General features: G+C 48.8%; 1 long non-coding RNA gene across 2 annotated transcripts; it reads right to left on the bottom strand.

The window, feature by feature from the left end:
• Positions 1–214: 214 nt before the first annotated feature.
• LOC129653083 (uncharacterized) lies at positions 215–16,526 on the bottom strand. 2 transcript variants are annotated; one of them, XR_008714952.1, is made up of 5 exons: positions 16,488–16,526; positions 13,816–13,959; positions 11,972–12,258; positions 6,170–6,240; positions 215–3,605 (listed from the first exon to the last, which is right to left on the bottom strand). It is a non-coding gene; the product is annotated as an uncharacterized LOC129653083 (long non-coding RNA). The 2 variants fall into 2 exon arrangements; XR_008714951.1 differs by having other exon boundaries at positions 215–3,602.
• Between the last annotated feature and the right edge of the window lie 10,303 nt (positions 16,527–26,829).

Here is a 26,829-nt window from a genome sequence, read left to right as displayed (position 1 = left end):
TAAAAAATCTACTTGAATTGGTTCCTCCTTAGGACCCACGCCATATCCTTCAGGGTGGAGCAAGCAACAATAACCCCTGCGGGCTTCTCTCTTACTTAATAGTACCAGAAGCCAAATTCATCCCCACTTAAGGGGGAAAACTATAAGCCTTGATCTAGAAACTGGGCCAGCTTCAGGTTCAGGTACAACAAGATCAACGAGGTCAAGTGATATCATCAGGCCTCCATCTTTCCCAAAGATAGAGTCTCCTCTAGGATCAGATTAGCTGGGGGGTGGGGGATGGGGCAGGTCACCTGAAACCTAAAACTTGCCATCCTTACCACTCAGCTGCCCCCAAGGTCATCTACAGGAAAGAGAACACCTGCCCAGCAGAAAATGCCTAGGAGGACTGGTGTCAGAGGTGTGAGTGGGTACCCTGATTGGCAGGTTCTGAGTCATGCGCCCACCCCGAAGAAGAGGAGGGCAGGGTCTTAGAAGTGCTGAGAACAGCCTCTTGTGTGATAGTGGGTGCTTCTACGGGGAGGGGAGGCGGTTGCTGGTCCTGCAGAAACAGCAGTGGCCCCTGGTTGTGGTGGCCTGGTTGAGGCCCCACCCAGCTTTAACTCTGCAGTGATCCTTCCAGCGGACCCCTAGTCTCTGAGGACCTTTCTGTCCCTGAAACCAGACGAGTCCAATCACAACACAGAGGGTGGTTCAGGCCTCCTTCCTCTGCCTCCAGGTCACCACTTGTCCTGGGCAATCAGTGACTTTGTGGGTTCTGCCATTGATTCTGGGGCACCCTGGTGTCTGAGGCCCCCTGGTACCATCCACATGGATGTTAGAAGCACAATCTCAACCTAAAATGAATGTCTAATATATCAAAGGAAATGTGGTAAGAAGTTTCACTTGAGTTCCAATGCACCAGGTCTAGACAGGAGGCCAAGAGGTGAGAGACAGCATTGCTCCAAGTCTGGGCTGGAGATAAGCAGTGGGGTGATGGAGGTTTCTTCTGAAAACAAACCATATACTCTGCACCCAGTGGGTGATTAGCAGATGTTTTTTGATGGATGTAGGCTGTTAGAGAATCAAACCAAAATAATTCCCCTTGTTGAAAAATAAAAACATGGCCATATCCTGTGCCACGTCCCCTTGGGCCTTGGGAAAGAGCACCTATGCTGCAAAACCAGTGCCTCTGCGTGCTGGGTTCTGGAGGGCAGTGCAGACGGCAGGTCCTGGCCATCGTGTCCCCCACACCCAAGCCTGCCCTGGTCCCTGGTGGGGAGCCCAGCCTCCCCACCCTGTCCTCGTCCTGACCCAGCAAGCAGGGCTTGGCTAGCCTGACCTGTTTTGCCTTTCTAAGTGGAAACAGGCTGCTGAAAAAGAAAGTCAGCTCAGGGCAGAACCTGGTAACTCTTGATTATGTTCACCTCTGACCAAGACAGAAACCCAGCTGTGGTTATCAGAAAGCAACTGAGAGGCTGGGAGTGGCGGGGCGGGAGGGGAGCAGGAGGAGGAAGGTGGGGGCAGGATGGGATGTTGGGGGAATAGAGAAGTTCTGAATCACAGGATCTTATTCATGGAGCCCATGTGGCCACAGGGTGGGATGGGGTGAGGGTGGGGAGTAGAAGTCCTCTGTGGGGGCAGGCTGCACAGAACAAGACTTCCATATCCCCCACCTCCCTCATGCCCCCCACCTCCCCAGAGTGCATAGCATTTCCATGGAAGGTGAAGGCAGCAACTCTCCCAAGATCAAGGGCGTGGAGATGGTCCCAGGCCTGGGAGGGGTGAGCTGGCCCAGTCTGTTGGGGGTGAATGAGTCAACAGTCACCTGAATCTTGCTAGCAGATTCCAGGGGACCAGGGTGGTGGCCTTGACAGAGCCCTGGAGCTAATGTCCCCACCTAAGCAGGGTGAGGCAGGGCAAGGCCCAGCAAGCCCAGGCCCCACCGAACCTCCAGGGCCAAACCCGCCATTGATTGGCCAACCCATGGAATGGAGGTGGAAACCCCCCTGCCTGTGGCCAACAACTGCCAGAACCACTTGAAAAGGGAAAGTCTCTCACTGGTTAGGAACTTCAGACTTTGGAAAGGTCAGGATTAATTAGCAAATTGGTTGCTTCGAGGTGCTTAGAAAGGCAGTGGAGGGGATGCAACCAGGATTAAGAGGCCAGAATGGAGAAGGTGGGTCTCGGGGCAGCCCATCAGCAAGCTGGCTCCCTGGGGTACAGGGGCAGCTCTCAGGTTGATGGTGGTGGGCTCACTCTGACCTGAGACTCCATGCAGGGAGCAGCTCTCATCCCAAGAGCCTGGGCCAATGCTCTACCTCTTCCCACAAGCACAGGGAAACTTCTAGGGAACTGGGACCTCCAAGCCCAGAGAGAATGCCTCCAAAATTCCTTGGGATCTTTTCTTTTTCTATGTGTCTATTTATAGATGTGGAAATATGCATGGAGAAAGGACTGGAAGGAAACACACAAAATGTTAACATGCTTATTTTCTTCTTCTTTCTTGGTGTCATTTTATTTTTTTTAAAAAGACTCCCAAGATAAGGAAAAAGATATTTTTAAGTATAATTAATCTTGATATAAGTGTTCATGCTTGTTACAGGAAAGTGGAAAGGAGAAATCAGAAATCACCAAAGCACTTCAACCATTAACATCTCATCATGTTTTCTTTCACTGTTCCTCCCATGCAGAAATTTTTGATGTAAGGCTGTTTGTTTAACATATCCGTGATCATCTTAGATTACTACAAAGCTTTTCCATGTGACCGCAGAATCACCATAACCATCTTTCAAAATGTCTATCTAATATTTATGCAGTAGATAATGTTAATACCATTATTCATCTGGCCATTCTCCCACGTTAGCAAATCTAGGTAGTTTCCAATTCACGATTATAAATAACACTGCTGTGAACATCTTTGTATGGAAAAGTCTTTCATTTTCTTGGGGATTATTGTCTTCAAATTCTCACATTTCCAGATATCGGATTACGGTGTGAAAATAGTAGACCATGATAGTCTCAGTTCAGTTCAGTTCAGTTGCTCAGTTGTGTCCAACTCTTTGATACCCCATGGACTCCAGCACGCTAGGCCTCCCTGTCCATCACCAACTTCCGGAGTTCACCCAAACTCACATCCATCGAGTCAGTGATGCCATCCCCCATCTCATCCTCTGTCATCCCCTTTTCCTCCTGCCCCCAATCCCTCCCAGCATCAGAGTCCTTTCCAATGAGTCAACTCTTCGCATGAGGTGGCCAAAGTGCTGGAGTTTCAGCTTTAGCATCATTCCTTCCAAAGAACACGCAGGACTGATCTCCTTTAGAATGGACTGGTTGGATCTCCTTGCAGTCCAAGGGACTCTCAAGAGTCTTCTCCAATACCACAGTTCAAAAGCATCAATTTTATTGTTAGCAGTAAATAAAACCCTGTGAGTCCAGCCCTGCCGCTTTTGACAGGTTGTCACAGAGGGTGAGGAGAATTGAAAGACTCCCCAGCAGAGTTGGGGAGCTAAGGTCTTAGGAATGAGCTGCCTGGACCACGAGGGAGAAACCCCTTGTGCCACAAGTGGGAAGCCTTCTCAGCCATGAAGCACCAGCTACATCTTCCAAAATGGGCAGGATTCCTGCTGACAGAGCAGAGGGTGGAACACTCCAGACCTGGGGCCCCAGGGTGTGGGTTGGCAGTTAGGGTGCATGGAGAGGAACCCAGGAGGTAAGAAAGCTGGAGAGGCCAGGCTGACAGAGGGGCAAGTCAGTTCCATGGGGGCGGGGACTTAATTTGTCCCCCAGTGAATCTCCAGAGACGTAAGACAAAGTCTTCCCCTCTTTCTTCAGTGTTTTGGAGCATTTCCAAAGTTTCTTCACCTTTCAAGCATCCCATCCCCTGGACTCCCCCGTCCTCTCCAGGCCTATGTCCCATCCACCCTCTCAGCCATTGCCTCCTCTACTCCCTCTCTGGTTCCCGTTTTTCTGCAGAGACCACAGCATCCTGTCCCCGCCCAGGAGAGCTGCTGCATACACGGAGGGTGAGCAACTTCCTGTCCCTGCCAGACTCCAAGGGGCTCCTGTCTCCTGGCTGGTCCAGCCCCAGAGCAGAGGGCCATCCCACACTCACACACCTCACAGCGGCATGCTCACACTTACCCACACATACTCACTCCCACTTTTACTCACACTCCCTGTCCACCCTCCTACTGATTCAGAATACCTTACCATGCTGCCCCATGAGAGAAGCAGGGTCCTGGCCAATGGGACCAGCTGGCTGGCATCCACTGTCCCCAGCAGCTGCAGCCCCCACCTCAGCTCCTGCCCCCTCCATGGACACCATGGAGGACTCCATGGTGTCCATGGACACCAGGTGACACGTCCAGAGGAAAGACCCAGGTCCCTGGACACCAGGTGACACGCCCAGAGGAATGACCCAGGTCCATGGACACCAGGTGACACGCCCAGAGGAATGACCCAGGTCCATGGACACCAGGTGACACGCCCAAAGGAATGACCCAGGTCCCAACCCTGGTCCCTCCACTTATTACCTGGGAGGAGACCAGGGTCGTGGCCTCTTTCCCTGTCTGCAGGAGGCTTGGGTGATTAAATGACATAACGTGTGCTAAGGGCTGAGCAGGTTGAGTGCTATGCAAGTCACAGGGACTGTAAACAGACAGTTGAACATCCTCACCACCAGAACACCTCAGACTTCTAGCTGCCAGGACAGCGCTGGGGCTCCGGGGCTGAGCGCCCTGCAGCTGCTCTCTGCGCCCACAGACACTAGAGCCGAAACCCAGCACCCTGGCCCTACCTCGTTTCCTGCCAGCCAGACATACTCAGACAGCACTTATCCCCAAACTGGGGCATCTCCGCCCTCAAACTGGGGACCCCCAGCCCCTCCCACCCAATGGCTTTGATCAATAACCATTTTATAACTCCCCTCAGGCTTCCCTTGTGGCTCAGAGGGTAAAGACTCTGTCTGCAATGCAGGAGACCTAGGTTCAATTCCTGGGTTGGGAAGATTCCATGGAGGAGGGCATGGCAACCCACTCCAGTCTTCTTGCCTGGAGAATCCCATGGACAGAGGAGCCTGGCGGGCTACAGTCCATGGGGTCACATAGAGTTGGACACGACTGAGTGACTAACACACACACACAACCCACTCGGCTCTGCTTCTCTGCTCTAAATATTCTGATGCTTTTCTTCCCTCTAGTCCGGGGATGCATGCTGCCCGCCTCCCTTTTCTGGCCTCAGAGCCCCTTTCTGCTCCATCTTTCCCTAGCCTGTCTGTCCACACCCCGCCCTGACCACTTGGCCACTGTGCACCCCCACCTCCTCCCTCTCCCTCCACACCTGCAGCCGCTTCCCCTTACCTCCTCCCCCTCCCCCATCCTCGCCACCCAATCAGACCAAGCCAGCTCCCTGGAACTCAGCCAAAATTTCAGCCCAGGCAAGTCCTTCCTTGAGCAGTCCTTCTGTGGACAGGGTGGCAGTGGGGAAGGAAGTGATTCCAGTGGGAGCATCAGGGGACCGGAACCGAGCGTGACTGGTGTGAACGGGGCACAGGAGTCACACCTGCATCCATTCTGCTGGGAGCCCCAGATGGCTGTGGAGGTCTTGTTGGCTCAGTCCTTGCACTCTGGGGCCAGGCAGTCATCTGAGGGGTGCGTGTTTGGGCAGACTGGACTGAGGCCCCCTGCCTGTTCTGAAATAGCTCTCCTGTCACTCTTGGAGAGATGCCCACAGCCAGGGGAAGATGAATGCCCAGCTACTCCTGCAGAGTCCTGAGCTCATCCCAGGCTGATCTGCAGCTGGAAGGCCTGCCTCTGCCCCCAGAAATCTCCTGAGGACCTTCCCATGGGCTGCAGGTGGGGATCCATGCCAGGGACTGGGAAATCTCCACCCTGGCCATTGCCCAGGGAGCACTCACACTGGCGGCAGGCATTTGATATCCATCTGCCCAGGATGGCTCACCTTGCGTGGGCCTGCTGATTATGAATTCAGTGTCACCGGGTGCGAAAGACAAATGTCATTTACACTGCTTTGCACTCTGTACAGCTTGGAAGCCAGGTTTGGGACCAGACAGAACTGAGTTTGAAGCCCAACCATGCCTCTCCTTAGCTGTGTAACCCCTGCAAGTGACTTAACCTCTCTGAGCATCAGCTTCCTCGACTGTATGATGGCGATTGCTAAGAGAACTTACCTTCAGGATTTGAGGATGAAGTCATCTCGTGCTTATGGAGTCAGTCATGGGGTGGGCACTCAGATGATCTCCTAGGAAAGAAGTAGAAGTAGCTGCTGTCATTGATATTATTTCTTTTTAAAAAATATCTATTTGTTTATTTGGTTGCTTCAGGTCTTAGATGGGGCACACAGGATCTTTGTTGCGTCTTGTGGGATCTTCCATTGTAGCGCGTGGACTCTCTAGCTGTGGCTCACGAGTTTCAGTAGTTTCAGTGTGCAAGTTTAGTTGCTCCCCCGCATGTGGGATCCTATTTCCCAGACTAGGGATTCAACTGGTGTCCCCTGCATTGCAAGCAGGATTCTTAACCACGGGACCACCAGGGAAGTCCTGATATTATTTCTTAACTCCCCTTGAGGCCGTGTGGGAAACAGGGTGCTGTGCCAGGTGCTCAGGAGGGAACAGCAGCCTTAAGGCCCTGAGCCAGGACCCAAGGGTGGGATTCAAGTACGAGGCCTGGTCCAGGCTTTTCCTCATTTGCAACCTGGAGCTCACCCTCTCCCATACCCCAGAGACAGAAAAGGAGAATGAGCCCATAGGTGTTTGTTTCAACTCCCTCTCAGAGGACCAGCAGGTGAAGTTCTGCTGGGCTGCCCATTTGCTTTGGTCACATTGCTGCTCTGTAAGGCTCTTATCACTGGATAAAGGCTGACAGTGACTTGGCTGGTTTCCAGGGCTAGCAGGAGAGAGAAGACCCAACTTCAGTTCTGCTTCTCCCCCATTCAAGAGGGCTGTTTCCTTCCACCCTTCCTTCTTCTTCTCTAAGAGGTCCCAGGTGGTAAATGGTGGTGGTGGTTCATGGTTTAGTCACTCAATCATGTCTGATTCTTGCAACTGTAGTTCGTCAGGCTCCTCCGTCCCTGGGATTCTCCAGGCAAGAAGACTGGAGTGGGCTGCCATTTCCTTCTCCAGGGGATCTTCCCAACCCAGGGATCGAACCCATGTCTCCTGCGTTGCAGGTGGTCTCCTGTATTGCAGGTGGATTCTTTGCCACTGAGCCACCAAGGAAGCCCCTGGTAAATGGGTGGGTGGATAAAAATCACGGTAACAGGTGGAAGCAGGAACCGGTTGGTGTGAGTTACAGAACCATCCTTCTGGTTTCATCTTCTTTTCCTATCTGAGTCTTTACCTGGCAGAATTAGATATGAGAAAGCCACTCCCACCAACCACACACACCCCCCTCTTTTTTTAAATTTGTAGCATCTTAATTTACTTATAATAAGATGTACCCACTCAAAGTGTACAATTCAGTGAGTTGTGGCAGATAAATACACCTATGAAACCACATAATCAAGACAAACACCAAATCTATTTAATTGGCTATGGGTGACCCATTTGTATTATTCATGGCATTTTTATTGACAGGTGGCAGGAGCTCAACTCATGCTACCTAGGCAAAGAAAGAGGAATATTGATCTGTGTAACTGGAACATTCAGGAATATACCAGCATCAGGTATGGCTGGATTCAGGCATTCGAGTGACATCATGAGTGTCCTTTGCTCCCTTGATCCCTAAGAAATTCTTTCCCTGTGTCTGGCAAGATGACTGCTGACATCCTACCTCTTTAACAATGCCAAGGGAAAGAAATGGTCTTCTCTGACAGCCCTAAGAACACAGCCAAAAAGCCTGTGACTTGCTTTATTGTGCTATTTGCTGTATTGTGGTAGTCTGGGGTGGGGGGCGGGGAAAGCCCTGCAATATCTCTGAGGTCCACCTGTGCTCCCACCACAGCCAATTTCAACCATCATCTGAAGCAACTTAGGACAGAATGGAGACACAGACATAAAGAATAGACTTATTGACATGGGGGGCCGCAGAAGAAGAGGGCGGGATGTATGGAGAGAGTAACATGGAAACATACACTGTGATTTACTTGCTCAGTCGTGTCCAACTCTTTGCGACCCCATGGACTGTAGTCCACCAGGCTCCTCTGTCCATGGGATTTCCCAGGCAAGAATACTGGAGTGGGCTGCCATTTCCTTCTCCAGGGGATCTTCCCAACCAAGGGATCAAACCTGGGTCTCCTGCATTGCAGGGAGATTCTTTACCAACTGAGCCACCAGGGAAGCTCCAACATATACACTACTGTATATAAAATAGATCAGTCAGCACAGTTCAATTGCTCAGTTGTGTCAGACTCTTTGCCACCCCATGGACTGCAGCACACCAGGCTTCCCTGTCCATCATCAACTTCCAGAGCTTGCTCAAACTCATGTCCATCGAGTCAGTGATGCCATCCAACTGTCTCATTCTCTGTCGTCCCCTTCTCCTTCTGCCTTCAATCTTTCCCAGCATCAGGGTCTTTTCCAATGAGTCAGTTCTTTGCATCAGGTGGCCAAGGCATTGGAGCTTCAGCATCAATCCTTCCAATAGATAGCCAATGGGAAAAAAGATAGCTAATGGGAATTTGCTGTATGACTCAGGAAACTCAACTGGGGCTCTATAACAACCTAGAGGGGTGGGATGGGGAGGGAGGTTCAAGAAGGAGGGGACAGATAGTATACCTATGACTATTCATGTTAAGGTATGGCAGAAAATAACACAATATTGTAAAGCAATTATCCTTCAATTAAAAATAAATAAATTTAATTTTAAAAATCTTTCGGGGGAGGGGGTGGAAAACACCTTCTGTTATGAAAGAGGGGAAGGAAGTAGAGACTGGTCAGACAGAAAGAACAGAAGAACTCCACTTCATACAAAGCTGCCTGAACAGATTTCAGAAAGGAATCTTCCAGAGTTTCCTCCCACCTGAAACTCTGGTCAAGGGAACCCAGGGTCAAGAGAACACTGACCCTGACAAGGCTGGACCCCTCATATTGACAGTCCAGTCAATATGCAGGACAAGGGTCCAGGCTGTGTTCCTCCCCTCCCTACCCACATCGCCCCCACCCCCCACCCCCTGCCACTGCCAGTCACATTCTACAGAAAATTCAGGAACTTTCTGAGCCCACCACTTTCTGCAAAGCCATTCCAACCACCAGACCCGTGATTTTCAGCTTGTTCAGCTCTTTTAAAACAACCCTTTCAAAGCAGCCCAGAAAATGGGGACTGTGGCTTGATTTGAGGTTAAACAAATAAGTGCCATTTATCCACCAACACTCGAGGAATGAGATTTCTCAAAGCAAATTCCCCAGCTACGTGCTCCAGAAAAACTGCTGCCCCAAATTGCTGGGTTCCAGTCCAGCGTTCTCCATTTCCGAAGATATTTGGGTTGCTTTCAGCTCTGCTCTGCACAGAGCACTCCGAGGAGGGTGGGGCTAGCAGCCAGGCACACCGCCTCTAGGCTGTGTCAGCCTCCCACCCAGCGCCCACAGGACCCTGGGAGCTCTTGGGTATTTCTCAGCCTGCTGGGAGATGGCTCCCCTCCAGCCCAGGGAGCCAGGCCAGACTGTTGGCTGCTCAAGGCAGACTATTTCTCTTCCCATGTTTTGAGGGCAGGCAAGAATGAGAAAAAGGAAGAAGAGAGAGAGGAAAAAAAAACAAAACAACTACTACATTCTCAAACAGATAAAACTCGGCTCTACCAGACAGGAAAGCTGAGCTTCTCAGCATATAGGGTGCAGAAGCAACTCGACAGAGAAATCTTTCTTCCTTTTCTCTCTGAGAAACATTGGTCTTTGTGCCCTTGCTGGAAATCTGGGCCAAGAGTTTTCAGATCTCCCTACTCTAAGCAGGAGGTACCCTGCAGCAAAAACAATGCTGCTGCCGTTGCTGCTGCTGTTTAGTCACTAAGTTGTGTCCAACTCTTTGTGACCCCATTGACCATAGCCTGCCAGGCTCCTCTGTCCATGGGATTCTCCAGGTAAGAATACTGGAGTGGGTTGCCTTTTCCTTCTCCAGGGGATCTTACCGACCCAGGGTTTTAACCCATGTCTCCCGCTTGCCAGGTGAATCCTTTACCACTGGGCCACCTGGGAAGCCCATAACTTACCTGAAATGTGCTCAGACCACTTACATTAGCCTACAATTGGGTAAACAGTGCTCCCCAAACATGCCATTTGCTCCCCTGCCTTTCCCAGCTATGCGTCTGACTAGTTTCAGCTGATGAATCTGAGCAGAAGGGATGCATGCCATGGCCAGGCTGAGGCAGTAAATCACCCAAGCCCCCACCTCTAGTCCACTCTGACAATGGAAGAGTGTTCCAGATGGCACACTTCTGCCCAACATCTTCTGCCTGGGTCCCTGCATGAGCTTGTGGAGCAGAACTACCTGCTGATCTGCTGGGATATACAATGTGATCAAGAAATAAATCCTTGGGACTTCCCTGGTGTCCAGTGGCTAAAACTCCGAGCTCCCAATGCTAGGGTCCCAGGTGTATTCCCTGGTCAGGGAACTAGATCCCATATATGTTGCAACTAAGAGTCCGCATGCTGCAACTAAAGACTCTGTATGCCATAAGAAGGACTGAATATTGCACATGCTGCAACCAAGACCTAGCACAGCCAAATAAATAAATTAAAAGAAATATTAAAAAGAGAGAGAGAAAGAAACCCTTATTGTGTTTAGCCACTGAGACCCAGGGTTGGTTTGTTACTGCCCCATTACCTGGCATGCCCTGGCTGATTCAGGCTCTGGCGCACTTTGCCATGTTGTTCGCTGGGAGAGACCAGTGTAGGAGAGGTGGAAAAGCATACTTCCTCCCCTTCTGGCCAACAGCCTTCACCAAAGAAGTGATTACGTTCAGGGGCCTACAGTTCCCTGTCTCACCAAAGATTGAAGGAACTTCTCTGAGGTTTCGGCCTGGGTCTGTGCCTTCCTTGGAATTTCTCCATGGCACTTGGTTGAGCATGAACACAGAAATGGTCACCACTCACATTCTCCCATTGCACAGGGAATGAAACACTCACTGGTGGTCCCCCATGAGGTGGGTGGGATTGGCTTAATTCCTATTTTAAAGATGAGAATATTGAAGCTCAGAAGGAGTCAATATCCTCCTAAGGTTCCACAGCTATTTAAGGAACTTGAATCTAGGTCTGCGCCTCTTGCCACACCATATTTCTCAAAATGTAGCTCACAGACTCTAAGGTGGGGCCTGAGAATCTGCATTTTCAGAGCTCCTCCAGCAATAATGATGCTCACCGAATCTGAGCATAAGACTTCACACCATACTCCACTGCCTCTTCTGTCAGACGAAGCCAGCATAGGAGCAACGCGATTTGAGGGGTAGAGAAAAGGACCACCTCCCCAGCCAAAACCACCACAACAAAATGTCTTCCTGGCCAGGCTGCTATTTGTGAAATTCTCCCCAATGAGCCATTTCTTTGATTTTTCCCAGCTAGGCACAACCATCTGCAAGACATCACTCTTCAAGGTACATTTCTGCAGGGAAGCAAGACCTTTCTCTGAAAGCAGGGATGCAGCTGGAGGCTGCAGGCAGGGAGGTCTGCAGGAGGAGGCTGGGCCTTGTGCGGTGGGGGTGGGAGGAGGGCTCCCAGGAGATGAAGAAAATGCACCTGCAGGAGGCGGTTAAAACCTCACGTACACATGCACACACAAGAAAGAGTCACACAGAACTGAAGAGGAGTCTCAGTCTTACTATTCACTACCTCGGTGAACTTGCAAAAGTGACTTCGTCTCCCTGAGCTTCAGTTTTCTCATCTGCGAAATGGCACTACTCACAGAGCCTACCTGCAGTGAGGTCGCTGTCAGAAGCAAATGCAATTGAACACGGATGACAGTTACTATTTATCCATCCCTTACCAACCGCCAGCAGCCTTTCTAAGTGATTTACACACATTAACTCGTTTAAGCGTCGCCATTACCTTACGATGTGGTGATGATCTTTAGTGAAAGTCAAAGTGTCAGTGGCTCAGTTGTGTCCGGCTCTTCATGACTCCATGGACTGTAGCCTGCCAGGCTCCTCCGTGGAATTTTTTGTCCATGAAATTCTCCAGGCAAAAATTCTGGAGCGGGTTGCCATGCCTCCTCCAGGGGATCTTCCCGACCCAGGTTTGATTCCTCTTACATCTCCTGCACTGGCAGGCAGGTTCTTGGCATCTTATTGGCAATAGATATTACTGTCTCCATTTTACAGATGAGGAAAATGGGCCTAGAGAAGTTAAATGACTTGTGGTAAGTCAGTAGCACAGTGCTACTTCAATCCGTTGTCAATTTGAATCTAGAGCCACTTATGACACATGATGGTGAGCCAGGACTTTTAAATTTAACCCCCAAAGTATTCAACCCCCAATATTTTGGCTACCTGATGTGAAGAACTGACTCATTGGAAAAGACCCTGATGCTGGGAAAGATTGAAGGCAGGAGGAGAAGGGGACGACAGAGGATGAGCTGGTTGGATGGCATCACCGACTCGATGGACATGGGTTTGAGCAAACTCCGGAAGTTGGTGATGGACAGGGAAGCCTGGTGTGCTGCAGTCCATGGGGTGGCAAAGAGTCGGACATGACTGAGCAACTGAACTGAACTGAACCCCAAGATGAAGTTCCCTGTCCCTCATTCATTCCTCCATGTGCTGAGTGTTTCTGCATGGTTATTCTATGCCAGAGTCTGGCTTAGGGAATGTGGCAACTCAGTGTCATTCTATTCTATTCTGCAGCTTCATTCTATTCTGCAGCAATGCAGATCTATATCAATAGTATATTTGGAGAGATTTCTATTGTCCCCAGGATCTAGCCGACCATCAGCCCCAGGGTTGCTCTGCAGGGCTAGGGGGACTCAGCCTCCTCCTGGGAGAATCCAGGCTCTGGGTGTTTCAGGAAATGTCTGACCTGCCAGGTTTCCGTGTGACTGATCAGTTAGAGCTGAGGAAGGGGGTGGGCCGAGAGGGGAGGTTTCCCGTCAGCCCAGCTTTTGTCTCTCACATGAGCCCGAGACAGACAAACCACAACCACAGACTCAACCAGCTGTGGAAGCATCGAACAGGAAACCCAGAACATCTGGTGCTTTACTTCCTCTGAAGGCTGTGCGTGTGTGTGTGTGTCCGCCTGTGTGCATGTCTGTTTTCTCTCCCTCTGTTGTTTAGCGGGACGGGGATGCAGACAGGGTTGGAAACCACAGGTCTTGTGGTGACAAGGGAGCCAGACACTCGCTCCCCAGCCCTTATGGTGCCTCATCCCTCCCCAACGGTGACCCAGGATCTGACCTAACCTCACAGGCCACCCTCCAACACCTAGTGTCAAGCCTCCACACACTTTAAGAAAAGGATTTGTTTTTTTTCCTTTTGGATTTGGGTGGTTTAAGAGGAACTTGTTTGCAGATGAAGTGGGAGAGTTCTGCTTAAACCTAACTTGGCCTCAGCATGACTGTGTGTGTTAGTTGCTCAGTCATGGCCTCAGCATACAGACCCACAAAAAGCTGCGCCTGGATGACAGCTGTCTCTGAAATAACTTGAGCAGAATCTGTGGATGACCTCTGAGGCTGTGTGCTGGTCAGGGGGCTGTTTTCCCACTAGTGGTGTTGTCCTATGTGTAAGGCCTGAAAAGACAGGCACTGAGAAGGGAAGAAACATAAAGAAGTGTCAAGAAAAGCCCCCTCAGCCAACACATGGCATGAGGTCTGCCTCGTAGGCCTGTTGTCTTTAGGAGGTAGGATTATGCTCATTTTTACAAATCATAAAATTGAGATGCAAAGGAGGCTCATAACTCACCCCTGGATCATTCAGCAAGTCAGGAGCAGGGCCAAGATTCAATCAAGTCTGACTCCTAGCTGCACCATATCTCCTAGATCTCACTTCATTCTTCAATGAACAGCAATCATGCCCAGCACACAACTGGTGCTCAAAGTCATGTTTCTGGAATGAGTCAATGAAATGAGCTATCACTGATGGCAAGGGCTGTCATCATCATTGTATCCTCTGGGGCTCAGCACCCCTGGGTGCTTCCAAAGTTCCTGAACAGTGACATTTCATTTACCTGGAGGTCATTTACCTAGCCAGGACAACTGCTTAGATCCTGGCTAAAAATCTTAAAGAAGGTAGAAGGAACCACAAGCTGTCAACAGAAGTCACAAATCCTTAAAAGTTCAAATACTTAACTCAAGAGAACTTTTCAGGCTGAGTCACAGTTGGGTTACCCTTAATTTACCTATTTCCAAAGAAGGCTGAGCACCAAAGAATTGATGCTTTCAAATTGTGATGCTGGAGAAGACTCTTGAGAATCCCTTGAACAGCAAGAAGATCAAATAAGTCAATCCTAAAGGAAATCCACCCTGAATATTCACTGGAAAGACTGATGCTGAAGCTGAAGCTCCAATACTCTGGCCACCTGATGCGAAGAGCTGACTCATTGGAAAAGACCCTGATGCTGGAAAAGATTGAGGGCAGGAGGAGAAGAGGGTGACAGAGGATGAGGTGGTTGGATGGCATCGCTGACTCAATGGACATGAGTTTGAGCAAACTCTGGGAGATGGTGAAGGACAGGGAAGCCTGGCCTGCTGCAGTCCGAGGGGTCAAAAAGAGTCAGACATAACTGAGTGACTGAACAACAAGTGTTAAACTTGTTAAAGTGTTAAAAAGTCTGTGTGCTGACCTTACAAAGCACTGGCTTAGAAAGGAGATGGTCTGCTAGAGGAAACTTGCTGGAAACACAATCTGGGAATTCAACTAGAATTTTCAAGACTAGTAGAAATTATTACAGGAATTAGATACACTTCAGCAACAGCTAGATTCACTGAATATGAAAAAAGAGAGCTTGGAATCTGTAAGTATAAAATGAAGTAAAAGTTTTCATATTACTCAGCTACAAAAGGCAATTCAGTTGAGTGTATTAATGGAACTCATTCAGGTATATATTTATTTTGTAGTTTACTAACAGGAATATAATATATTTTTTTCCCATTCAGGACTTCAACTATCCTAGTTGAGTAAAAAAGTAGATTCAGTGGGCATGGAAGCCCACTCCAGTGTTTTTGCCTGGAGAACCCATGGACAGAGGAGGCTGGCAGGCTGCAGTCCAAAGGGTCTCAAAAGAGTCGGGACATGACTGAAGCGACTTAGAACATCATGGCAGATTGTTATTGAGTACCTACCTGTACAAAAATCAGGGTGCCTGCTGAGGCACACAAAATCTAATGGTAATTTTAAAACATGTGAACAAGAGACTAAAAACAAATGAAAAAGGGGAGGTCAGTTCGTTAAAGATGTAAAAGCTCCCATTTGCTTTATTATTCATCTAAAGCATTTTGAGGGCTTCCCTGGTGGCTCAGAGGTTAAAGCGTCTGCCTGGAATGCAGGAGACCTGGGTTCGATCCCTGGGTCGGGAAGATCCCCTGGAGAAAGAAATGGCAACCCACTCCAGTACTCTTGCCTGGAGAATCCCATGGACGGAGGAGCCTAGTAGGCTACAGTCCATGGGGTCACAAAGAGTCAGACACGACTGAGCGAAAAGCATTAAAGGTGTCATTAAGGATGCAATGGCGCCAGGGACACGACTGAGTGACTTCACTTTCACTTTTCACTTTCATGCATTGGAGAAGGAAATGGCAACCTGCTCTGGTGTTCTTGCCTGGAGAATCCCATGGACAAAGGAGCCTGGTGGGCTACAGTCCATAGGGTCGCAAAGAGTGGGACACAACTGAGCGACTAACACACACACACACTCACACCAGTGTTCTTGCCTGGAGAATCCCAGGGACAGAGGAGCCTGGTGGGCTGCCGTCTATGGGGTCGCACAGAGTCGGACACGACTGAAGCGACTTAGCAGCAGCAGCAGCAGCACCAGGAGCGGTAAGAGACAGGAGAGACAAACTGATTCTCAGGTATCTGCCCTTCAGTTCAGTTCAGTTCAGTCGCTCAGTCATGTCCGACTCTTTGTGACCCCATGAACTGCAGCATGCCAGGCCTCCCTGTCCATCACCAACTCCCAGAGATCACCCAAACTCTTGTCCATCGAGTCAGTGATGCCATCCAGCCATCTCATCCTCTGTCGTCCCCTTCTCCTCCTGCCCCCAATCCCTCCCAGCATCAGAGTCTTTTCCAATGAGCCAACTCTTCGCATGAGGTGGCCAAAGTATTGGAGTTTCAGCTTTAGCATCAGTCCTTCCAAAGAACACCCAGGGCTGATCTCCTCTAGAACGGACTGGTTGGCTCTCCTTGCAGTCCAAGGGACTCTTAAGAGTCTTCTCCAACACCTTTAGGCCCTTAGAAAGCCAGATGGAACTGAAGCAAATCTCTGATGGTTTCTCTGGCTAAAATTAAAGGCATAGCAGCACAGGCACGCAGACTTTAAGAGTGCTCGCTCACAACTTGGTGTTTAAGAACTACACAGGCGCCAACCTGAAATGACACATGCGCAGTGTCCGAGGTCTTGCTCGTTTTCATACCTGCGGGCAGGCTGAGCCCTCTTCTGCGCTGGAGTTGATGTCATGCAAGCGCCGGGGGTACGTGACGTCATCCGAGCGCGCCTCCCACGGTACCCAAGCCCTGGGCTCAGACAAAGGCGTTGCTGTGGAGACGGGGCTTTGAGCCCCGTCTCCGATACGAGATTGGAGGAGAGAGGGTCAGCTGATGTCGGTAAGCTTTCCGAAAGCTTGCGGGCGGCGCTGTAGGTCTCTGTGTGCATGGATTCCCCTGGCAACTCAGACGCCTTCTTGAAGTTCGCCGGCGACTTCCAGGAACCCCCCAAAATTAGAGTCAGAGTCCAAAATTTAATTTGAAGGGTTTCTTGACTTAAGGTAATAAATTTCGTTGTACCTCTGGTCCAAGTAAAGTAAAAATTCAAACTGCCCTAGATCCTATTATGGGCCGGGCAGAGAGACCCCAATAAGGCTTAAATTTATCACTTAAGCAGCGTAGGGATGGGAAGAAGAATCTGGACCAGACGACTTAGGCCTGGGGGGTAACCTAACCTTTTTGAGCTTCAATTTCCCATATGCATGAAAATATTTTTTCCTAAGAAACTCTTTGATTCCTTTCTCCCTCGGACTCACACCGCCACTCTCTACCTTTCTCCAAATATCAAAGCTCCTTGAAAGAGTGTTTGTAGTCCCAGTGGCCCCCTCTCCCCACTCTTTGTTGAATCCTTTAACTGCACAGTTTCTTCCTGTTGTTTTCTCACCTGCTCTGTCGGCAACATTTGAAACAGTTTATCACCTCACCTCCAAGCAACACTTTCCTCACTTGACTTGCAGGCCTGCTCAGTCTCGGTTTTCTTCTTCCTACTGAAACTGAACAGGACCCTTTGGTCCTTGTACCCCACGTCCTCTGCCTGCCTTTTGTCTGGGCGGGGGGACTTTAGCCAAAGAATAAATTTGATCAGAGAAGTGAGAAAACACAGAAACAAAGAAAAACAATCAAAGGATTGTAAATAATAATAATGTACCATTAAGCATAGTTCCTTCTTAGTTCCTTCTCAAGGGCTATAGATAATATTCTGAGCCATATCTTGTCAGCTGTCTTACAGACACTGAAACCCCAGGTGGAAGAAGTTAACTACATCATGACCAGACTGTACCCATGACATAAACCACCAGAATTCCGAGAACTGTATGCAAGAAATGGAAACAAACTGACCCTGGAACTGAATATTAACTGTATTTAAAACTGTCGAGATGACATTGGTCAGACCACCGATGACCAGTTTCAAGGTGACTGTCAGCTGATAGTTCTGTTTCTGTATGTAGCCCCCTCCCTCAGCCTCTAAAAGCTCTTGCCCGCTGACTATCAGTGGCAGGGAGTTGGCCTTTGGACAGGCATCCACCCTCCCTTTGGTTGCTGGCATCCAAAATAAAGGAAACGCCCCTTTCAACCAACCTGGCCTCTTTAATGGCTTTTGAGCAGTGAGCAACCAAACCCCACTTTCGGTTACACTACTTCTCAGTCTCAATTGTTAGTTCTTCCTCATTCCACTGAATTTTCAATGTTGCAGTGCCCAGAGTACTGGTTCCTTGAATTTCTTTCTTTCCACTTACTATACCTTGGTGATCTCATGTAGTTTCAGGACCTTGGAAACCATCTATATGCTGATAAGAGCCTCTCCCCTGAACCCCAGTACTTAAATATACAACTATCTATTTGGAATCAAAACTTGAGTTCCACTCAGCTACTCGAACTCATCCTGTTGGAACAGAACTCCTGAGCCTCTCCATCAAAAGGTGTTCCCCCATGCTCTTCCTTCTCTCAGAGAGTGAAACACCTGACCTTCGAGCTCTCAGACTCCAAACCTTCTTCATCCTACATCCTACTCCAATTCTTCATCCTACATCCAATCTGTCAACAAATCCTATTGGCTTTTTCTTAAAAATATACCTAGAATCCTACCTCCACTTACACCGTCTTAGACCTAGCCCCTCATGTCTCATAGATTATTGTAAATGGTTATCGTAATGGCCTCCAAACTGTTCTCCCAGACTCTACCTTTACCCATCTCTTTCTCAGTCTATGTTTCACTTGAAAACAGCCTGAGTAATTCTGTTCAAAGTCATACCACATGGCTCCTTTTGTGAAAAACCTTCCAAAGACTTCTCTCTCACTCAAGTAGAAGCCAGAGTTTGACCATGGCTACAAACGTCATCCAGGGCTTCCCTGGTGGCTCAGTGGTAAAGAATCCTCCTGTCAACCCAGGAGACACAGTTTGGTTCCTGGATCAGGGAGATCCCCTGGAGGAGGAAAAGACAACCCACTCCAGTATTTTTGCCTGAATAATCCCACAGACAGAAGAACATAGTGGGCTACAGTCCATGGGGTCACACAGAATCAGACACAACTGAGCAGCTGAACACACACTCACAAATGTCTTCCATCACCTGACTCCTGGAAGCTTTCTGAGCCTGTCTCCTAATACCAACTCACTTCCTTTACTTCAGCCATATAGGTCATTTTGTCAGGCTTCCGTCTGCCTCCAGGACACTGAACTTGCTTTTACCTCTGGTTGGAGCTCGTCCTCAAATAGCCCCAAGTCTCCCTCTCTCACCTCCATCAAGGCATGACTCAAACAGTCCTTATTCAGATAGGCATTCTCAGACTTCCCTGGCATCCCAGTGGTTAAGACTTTGTGCTTCCAGTGCGGGGGGGAGTGGGTTTGATCCCTAGTTTGTGAACTAAGATCCCACATGCCTTTCTCAAGGCATGGGAAAGAGAGAGAGAGGGAGAGACGGAGAAAAGAAAGGCATTCTCTAACCTCTGATTTGCAGTTACATAATCCCACACTTCCACTGGGCTTCATGGCATTTATTGCCTACTAAAATACCATATAACTTCTTCATTTTATTTGACATCCCTCTTCATGTGAAGGCAGCGATTTTGTCCATTCCATCACGGCTGCATTCCAAGTGCCTAGATAGAAGTCAGCAAGTGATGGGTGCTCAGGAAGCAGTGAATATGCATTTCAAGCTCAGAGGGTTCAGTAGTGGTTACCAATCAGAGCTTTAGGGGCTTGCAGGAGTTCCAGTCCCCCTTTGCTGCTTAGCTGCTTTAGGAAGCTTAACTGAACCTCCATGTCCTCATTCTTAATGTCAGTGAAATAATACTTCAGACTTTCATTCAGCAACAGGGAGCACCTCACCCCCACATGACCAGCAAGCACTGTGCTTGCTAGTTGCTGGAGACTATGGAGAACCTAAACACACATTTCCTCCTGTCCAGGTGTCTGGATCCTGAGGATGGGATACAGATGACATCCAGGTAGTCTTCCAGATAAGTGACTGATTACAAACTGTGATGTGCATGACAGAGGAGAAGCAATATAGTGCTGAAGGGAGGGGGGGAAATGTCTCTGAGGGAGTGACTTCTTAATAGTATTAGTCAGCTTGGGCTGCTGCAACCCAATACCGCAGACCAGGTGGCTTCAACAACAGACATTTATTTTCTCACAGTCCTAGAGGCTGGAAGTCCAAGATCAAGGTGCAGACAAGTTTGGTTCCCCCTGAGGCCTATCTCTTTGGCTTACAGACTAGCACCTTCTCCCTGCATCCTCACATGGCTTTAAAACATTTTTTTAAAGTTTTCCATACTGCATAGCATGTGGGATCTTAGTTCCCAGAAGAGAGATTGAACCCACACTCCTTGTGGTGGAAGTATGGAGTCTTAACCACTAGACCACCAGGGAAGTCCCACAAGGCCTTTCTTCTGTGCACTTGCAACCACGGCTTCTCTCCAGATGTCCCAATCTCTTCTCATGAAGACAGCAGCCAGATCGGATTAGGGCCTACTCTAATTTTCTCATTTTAACATACTTAACTTATTAGAGGTTCTGTCTCCAAAAGCAGTCATATTCTGAGGTACTGAGGGCTGGAAATAACATCAATCAAGGCCCAAAGGATGCATAGAAAGGAGAGATGGGACAAGGGGAACCCCAGGGATAGGGAAGAATATGCACAGAAATTTCATGGCTGGAAAGAGTATGACAACTTGGAAGAAACGATAGGTCCATGTGGCTTGAGCTTGGAGTAAGGGGTCTTGGTAGGAGATACACTGGGGTTTGGGGGCAGCAGGGCCCTGGAAGCCACCTAGGCCTGTGATTGGTGATGTGATAAGTGTTGTCTTATGAAAAGATTCCTCTAAGCACAATGAGTGGAGGGAGGCCGTCCCCAGCTCCAAGGTTGTGGGATAGTAAGGATTATCTGATAGATTACATGATGAGTGTCTCATTCAAGGGCTCAATGAAGGGTCAACTATGAGTATTTTTTAAAATAATTGTATTTATTTATTTTATTTTTGGTTGTGCTGGGTCTTCATTGCTGCATGGGCTACTCTTGTGGCGAGAGGGGGCTATTCTCTAGTTGAGGCAGGCGGGGGCTACTCTCTAGTTGCAGTGCATGAGCTTCCCACTGGGGTGACTTTTCTTGTTGAAGAGCATAGGCTCTAGGTATACGGGCTTCCGCAGTTGCAGCACATGGGCTCAGAAGTTGTGGTGCTTGGCTGTAGTTGCTCCGCTGCATGTGGAGTCTTCCCAGATCAGCAGTCAAACTCTGTCTCCTGCGTTGGCAGGCAGATTCTTTACCACTGAGCCACCAGGGAAACCCCAACCATGAGTATTTTTAATAGTGCCCCCCAACACAGTTGATAGAGAGCTGAAAAAGAGACCAGACACAGGCTTAACAAACAGAAATGATAAACACACAAGCATAGTAAGGAGAAGCATCCAAAAGAAACCAGTCTCCACATTCGGAGGTGTTGGATACAACATAGCTTAGACAGATGTGATTTGTGATTGAAACTGAAAGTCTTAGATGAAACTAACACAAAAGAGAAAATGTGTAGATAGAGCAGATGAACACTTACCCCTGGAAGCCAAAATACAGTGGAAATTATTTGGTGAGAGGGAGCACTCATCTTTATTTTTTTCAGGCCCAGCTAAAAAGCTTCCCTTAAGCTTTACCTTTGGCGAAATGGATACACAACATGTAGTCCTAAAAGACTTGGGGTAAAGGGGGTGGTCATCTCCCACAGACTCTCAGTAATGGTGGGGACAGAGGGTTCTCAGTTCATTCCTAGAATTTGTATCAGGAAGTGAAACCTGGTGTCATCTCCCTCCCACCTTGGTGAGTGGAGAGTGGTGAGTCTACCCTCTGATGACTCCATGCAGCAAAGTTCATTGCTTCTTTGTGTTGGAGGGAAACAAGATGAGCATTTCATCTCAGGGGCTAAGGAGCAATAACTATCCACTTTGACAGTCTGGACAAGGGGCCATCTGCCAGTGATTGGGAATCTACAGGACAGCCCATCCTAATTGGGGGCCAAATGAACTTTGGAATCTGCTTTGCTGCTCCCCTGGTGGCTCAGATGGTAAAGAATCTGCCTGCAATGTGGGAGACCTGAGTTCGATCCCTGGGTTGGGAAGATCCCCTGGAGAAGGGAATGGCAACCCACTCCAGTATTCTTGCCTGGAAAATCTCATGGACAGAGGAGCTTGGTGGGCTACAGTCCATGGAGTCGCAAAGAGTTAAACACGACTTAGCGGCTAAGCATGTGTATCACATATATATATTACCTCTTGTAAGTCCTGGTCTGGCCTTGAGCTACATAGACCCTAAAGCCTCCTCTTTATAGAGTCAAGTATTTGTTAATAGCTGTACGGTACCCTTCTTAGGCCTCCAAGACTGATACCAAAAGCTCAGTTTCTCTGTACACCAGTGCTAAATCGAATCTCAGAGACAGAGTTTTGGGTGAAGTAGAAAAAAATAGCTGTATTGCTTCACCAGGCAAAGGGGGACACAGCAGGCTCATGCCTTCAAAACCATGTGTCCCAACTTGGGGAAGACAGTGAGAAGTTTTCTAGTAATTGTTCAAAGGGGGTGATTAACTCATGGACATTCTTCTGATGGGTTGGTGGTGAGGTAAGTAGGAGTCCACATCATTCAACCTTCAGATCCAGCTGCTCTGGGGTCTGCATGCTTGTGAGTAGCATGCCATCGTTAATCATTAACTTCTCCCACCTGGAGGGGGTTTCAGTATCTTCAAAATAGCTCAAAAATATTATTGTGTGTATACATTGATGGGGAAATGGGCCCTTGCTCCAAGGCTGCTCTTGACTGTTTATTCCTCCCTGGTCTCACATCCCCTCCCTTCCCTAATTAACAAAGGCTTGAATCTGCCCATTGGAATTTAGAGAAGGTCATGGAGGCTGAATGAAGACTGTTTCCTATAATCAAAAAAATGGGGGGACTTCCCTGGTGGTCCAATGGTTAAGAATCCACCTGCCAATGCAGGGGACACAGGTTCCACATGCCACAGAGCAACTGAGTCCGTGCGCTGAGCCTGTGATCTACAGCCCATGCTCTATAACAAGAGAAGCCACTGCAATAAGAAACCCATGCTCCACAACTGGAGAAAGCCCACATGCCGCAGCGAAGACCTAGGCCAGCCAAAAATAAATACATAAGCAAAATTATTTAAAAAAAGAAAAAAGAAATGGGGGACACAGAAAGGCCTTGTGCCCAGGAGCTCCACAGGGCCCTGAATGGTGTTGCAACTTCTGTCCCCAAACTGAACACCACCCGCTTCCCCAAAAAGTGTTCTTCTCTTAACAGTGATTTTATGACTCTCCTTGTACATAAATCTTAACATAACTGCCTTTGGATTCATTCTGATAAGAGAAACCACTGGGATAAATGGTACATTTTTTATAGTTTCTGCTCTATGTTTCCAGATCACCCTCCAGAAGGGGTGGTTTCTGTTTGTATGCCCAGAGTCAGTTTATAGGAGAGCCTATTTCCTCACTCCCTCGCCACCAAATTGGGGAATTTTCACTCTTTTAATTGTTGCCAATCTGATAGGGAAGAGTGATTATCTCACGCTTGCTTCCATTTCATTTCTTTGATTACGGGTGAAGCTGGACATGTTTTCCAACCACATCCTATACTTTTGCAATCAAGTTTTGGAGCTAGATGCAGGAGCTTACATGTATTCCAGTTACATTTTATCTTGCTGGATTCCATCAATCATTCCTTCCTGTTGAGATAATTTGGATCCCGATTCTGTGATTCCGACATATTGGCCTTCCCACACAGCCCTGTGTTATTTGCACGGTTGATAAGCAGTTATCTTTGGCTTCATCCGAGTTGTTGATAGATGTTGAAGAGTTTAGGGCCAAGGATAGGACTGTTGGGCAGGCCACTGGAGAACACCTTGGGAGGACACTGTCCCGGGTGCTGTTTGGATTCCACCTGACCACACCCAGGAGCCACGGGGAGGAGAGGGAAGGGAGCAGAGCCTGCAACACGGACAGGGGCCAGGTACAGATTCCAACCTGAACACTAATTAGCTGTGTGGCCTTGAGCAAGTGGTGTTACCTTAAAGGGAGATGTGACACATGATTATCTACTGTCCCTTCAAGCTCTTGGAGCCTGTTGGTCACTATTTTGTCCATAAAGATTTCATGAGAAACTTTCAAACTATAGTCAGAAGTCATCACTGGGATTTCCCTGGTCTGGTGGTCCAGTGGTTAAGACTGTGCACTTCCAATGCAAGGGTGCACGGAATGTGGGTTTAATCCCTGGTTGGGAAACTAAGATCCCACACGGCATGTGGCATGGCCAAAAACTAATTTAATACGTAATACACAAAGTCGTGTGTGACTCTTTTGCAACCCCGTGGACTGTAGCCTGCCAGGCTCCGCTCTCCATGGAATTTCCCAGGCAAGAATACTGGAGCAGGTTGCCATTTTCTTCTCCAGGGTATCTTCCTGATCCAGAGATCGAACTCCAGTCTCCCACGTCTCTTGCTTGGCAGGCGGATTCTTTACTGCTGAACCACCAGGAAGTCCAAATAGATAGTTAAATAAGATTTAAAAAAAAATCCGACAAGATTATTCTAAGGAAGGAACAGTAAACACCCCCATGTAACAGATAAAGAAACTAAAAGAGAAACTAAGTAACTGGTTTAAGTGACATAATGAGTCACTCCTAACTCTGGCCACCTGGCTTCTTATAGCCCTGTCTGCGGACTAGTTGTTGATTTTTCACCTTGTAAATTTACCACCAGCTTACATAAAGATGGCCATTCCTTGCTGTGTGATCTTGCTCATTCATACTAATAATAACTGTAAGAATGATAGCAGAGGCTGCTCCTTGGCTGTCCTGTGTGTGTGCCAAGTGCGGTCCTGAGTGCTTCACACAACTGAACCCTTTAATCCCGACAGCACCCTGCAGAGCCAGTGCTGTTTGCACTTTTTTTTTCCCCACAAATGATGAGCTGGAGGCACAGAGCAGAGTTTAAGTGACTTGCCCAAGGTCACCCATCCTAAAGGGCAGAGGAGCTGGGCTTGGGACTCAGGCAGCCCAGTTCTCCCATTTACTTCTCTCAGGAAAGAGAAGTAAATGAGGACAAAAACGTAGTCGCCATTAGAAGTTAGTGTTAGTCACTCAGTCGTGTCTGACTCTTTGCGACCCCATGGACTATATGTAGCCTGCCAGGCTCCTCCGTCCATGGAATTCTCCAGGCAGGAATGCTGGAGTGGGTTGCCATTCCCTTCTCCAGGGGATCTTCCCGACCCAGGGACCGAACCCAGGTCTGCTGCATTGCAGGCAGATTCTTCACCTTCTGAGCCAAAATGTGGCAAGGATTAAAAGTAATTTCTCCCCCCAGTTATGAATGTCTTGCAAAGAGTGGTCTCAGCTGTTTATGGAGGAGCAAATGGATTCTTTCACCCCCCCTGAATGAGCTGTGTGTAAAAGGGAGAAGGAGCCAGGTGGAAACAGGAAGTCAGGGCATGAATAACCTCTCAGGTGGGCGCACAGGCCTAGCAGAATCCTGAGTGGATGGCAAAAGCCAACAGTGAGCGTGACCTCGATGTGTGACACATGAACACCAGGACCCAGGAGCACAGCCAAGCCTGATCATGAGACAGGTCCCTGCTCTATGGCCCCCGCCTTCCAGTAACAAGATCCCAAGCACAGCGGCCGCTGGCACAGAGGAGGGAAGGGCTGCAGACCCGGCCAGGACTGGGCGCCAATCCACGGATTCCCAATCTCATCTTCCAGTTGCTAGACTACGCTGCTTTCCAGTACATTATTTGGGATATAAAAACGACAACGTAAGGAAAGCATTTTCACATAAATAATTTCAACCGCAAAGAGGCAAACTGGCTTCTGATTCCTTTGGCAGGAGCAGGTGATGAACTCACTCCGATTGACATATTGAGAGCTGCTCTTCCCAGATCCAGCTGGCAGCTTCATAATTATGGAAACGTCCATGTTGTTCCCACTTACCCAGGGCTAGGCCTGCTGGTATCTGATTCAGTGTTTACTTCATGAATGAGGTCAGTTCCCAGCACAGCTGGGCTTTCAGCAAAGAAACCAGAGTGGTCAGCAGACCGCGTCCTCACTCACATCTGACTGGGGATGTCAGGGCCGCCTTCTCACAGCTCACCCACATTAGCCACTCGCTCTGGCATTTTCTGGGGCTTGGCTCTCCTCCCTGCTTTGCTGACACTTCCCTGTAGAAGCAGACAGAGCCCGCGCAGCAGCCTGGGCTCAATGAGATCATGTCCAGGTTTCCCACAGTACAACGGTTCGCTCTTCAACCTGCCCCCCTGGTATTGCAACATCTTGCCCCTCATGAGTTTCAGAACTGCCAGGAAACTGGGTAGGTTTTTGGGGTTTTTTTGTGTTTTGGTTTTTTAAAAATTATTTATTCCAGGATGGTTCCATTTGTGTGGCGTGAGAATGACTCAGAATGCCTTGGAAGCCACCTCCAGAGGTAACTATGTCCCACAGGCCAGAGGATCCTCTGGGCCAACTCCCCACACTGATGAAAACAGGAACAAAAGCTCAGGAGGGCTCAGAACACTCGTTTATGGAGTGACATCCCCAAAGTTTGTGGAGGCGACTGGGAGAACTGCTGAGGGCAGAGGAAAGGTGATGATGCTCCAGGGAAAGGCAGGGCTAAGCTCCCAAAGGCTGCACGGGCAGCAGTAGACTTCATTGTCATTGACCCACTCCCCTTCTTGACTGCAGCCGTGGGTCAGCAGCAGGATAAAGCCTGGAGTCTGAGTCTGAAGCAGCTATTTCTCAGCTCTAGAGTGTGTGTGTGTGTGTGTGTGTGTGTGTGTGTGTGTTTAGTTGCTCAATCATGTCCAACTCTTTGCAACCCCATGGACTTAGTCATCCAGGCTCCTCTGTCCATGAATATTCTCCAAGCAAGAATACTGGAGAGGGTTGCCATTCCCTTCTCCAGGGGATCTTCCCAACCCAGGGATCGAACCCAGGACTCTTGCATTGCGAGCAG

Source organism: Bubalus kerabau, chromosome 5 (assembly GCF_029407905.1).
Source record: "Bubalus kerabau isolate K-KA32 ecotype Philippines breed swamp buffalo chromosome 5, PCC_UOA_SB_1v2, whole genome shotgun sequence".
Classification (NCBI taxonomy): domain Eukaryota; kingdom Metazoa; phylum Chordata; class Mammalia; order Artiodactyla; family Bovidae; genus Bubalus; species Bubalus kerabau.
The sequence above is the reverse complement of the archived record's forward strand: the minus strand, read 5'-3'. Positions and strand labels throughout refer to the sequence as shown.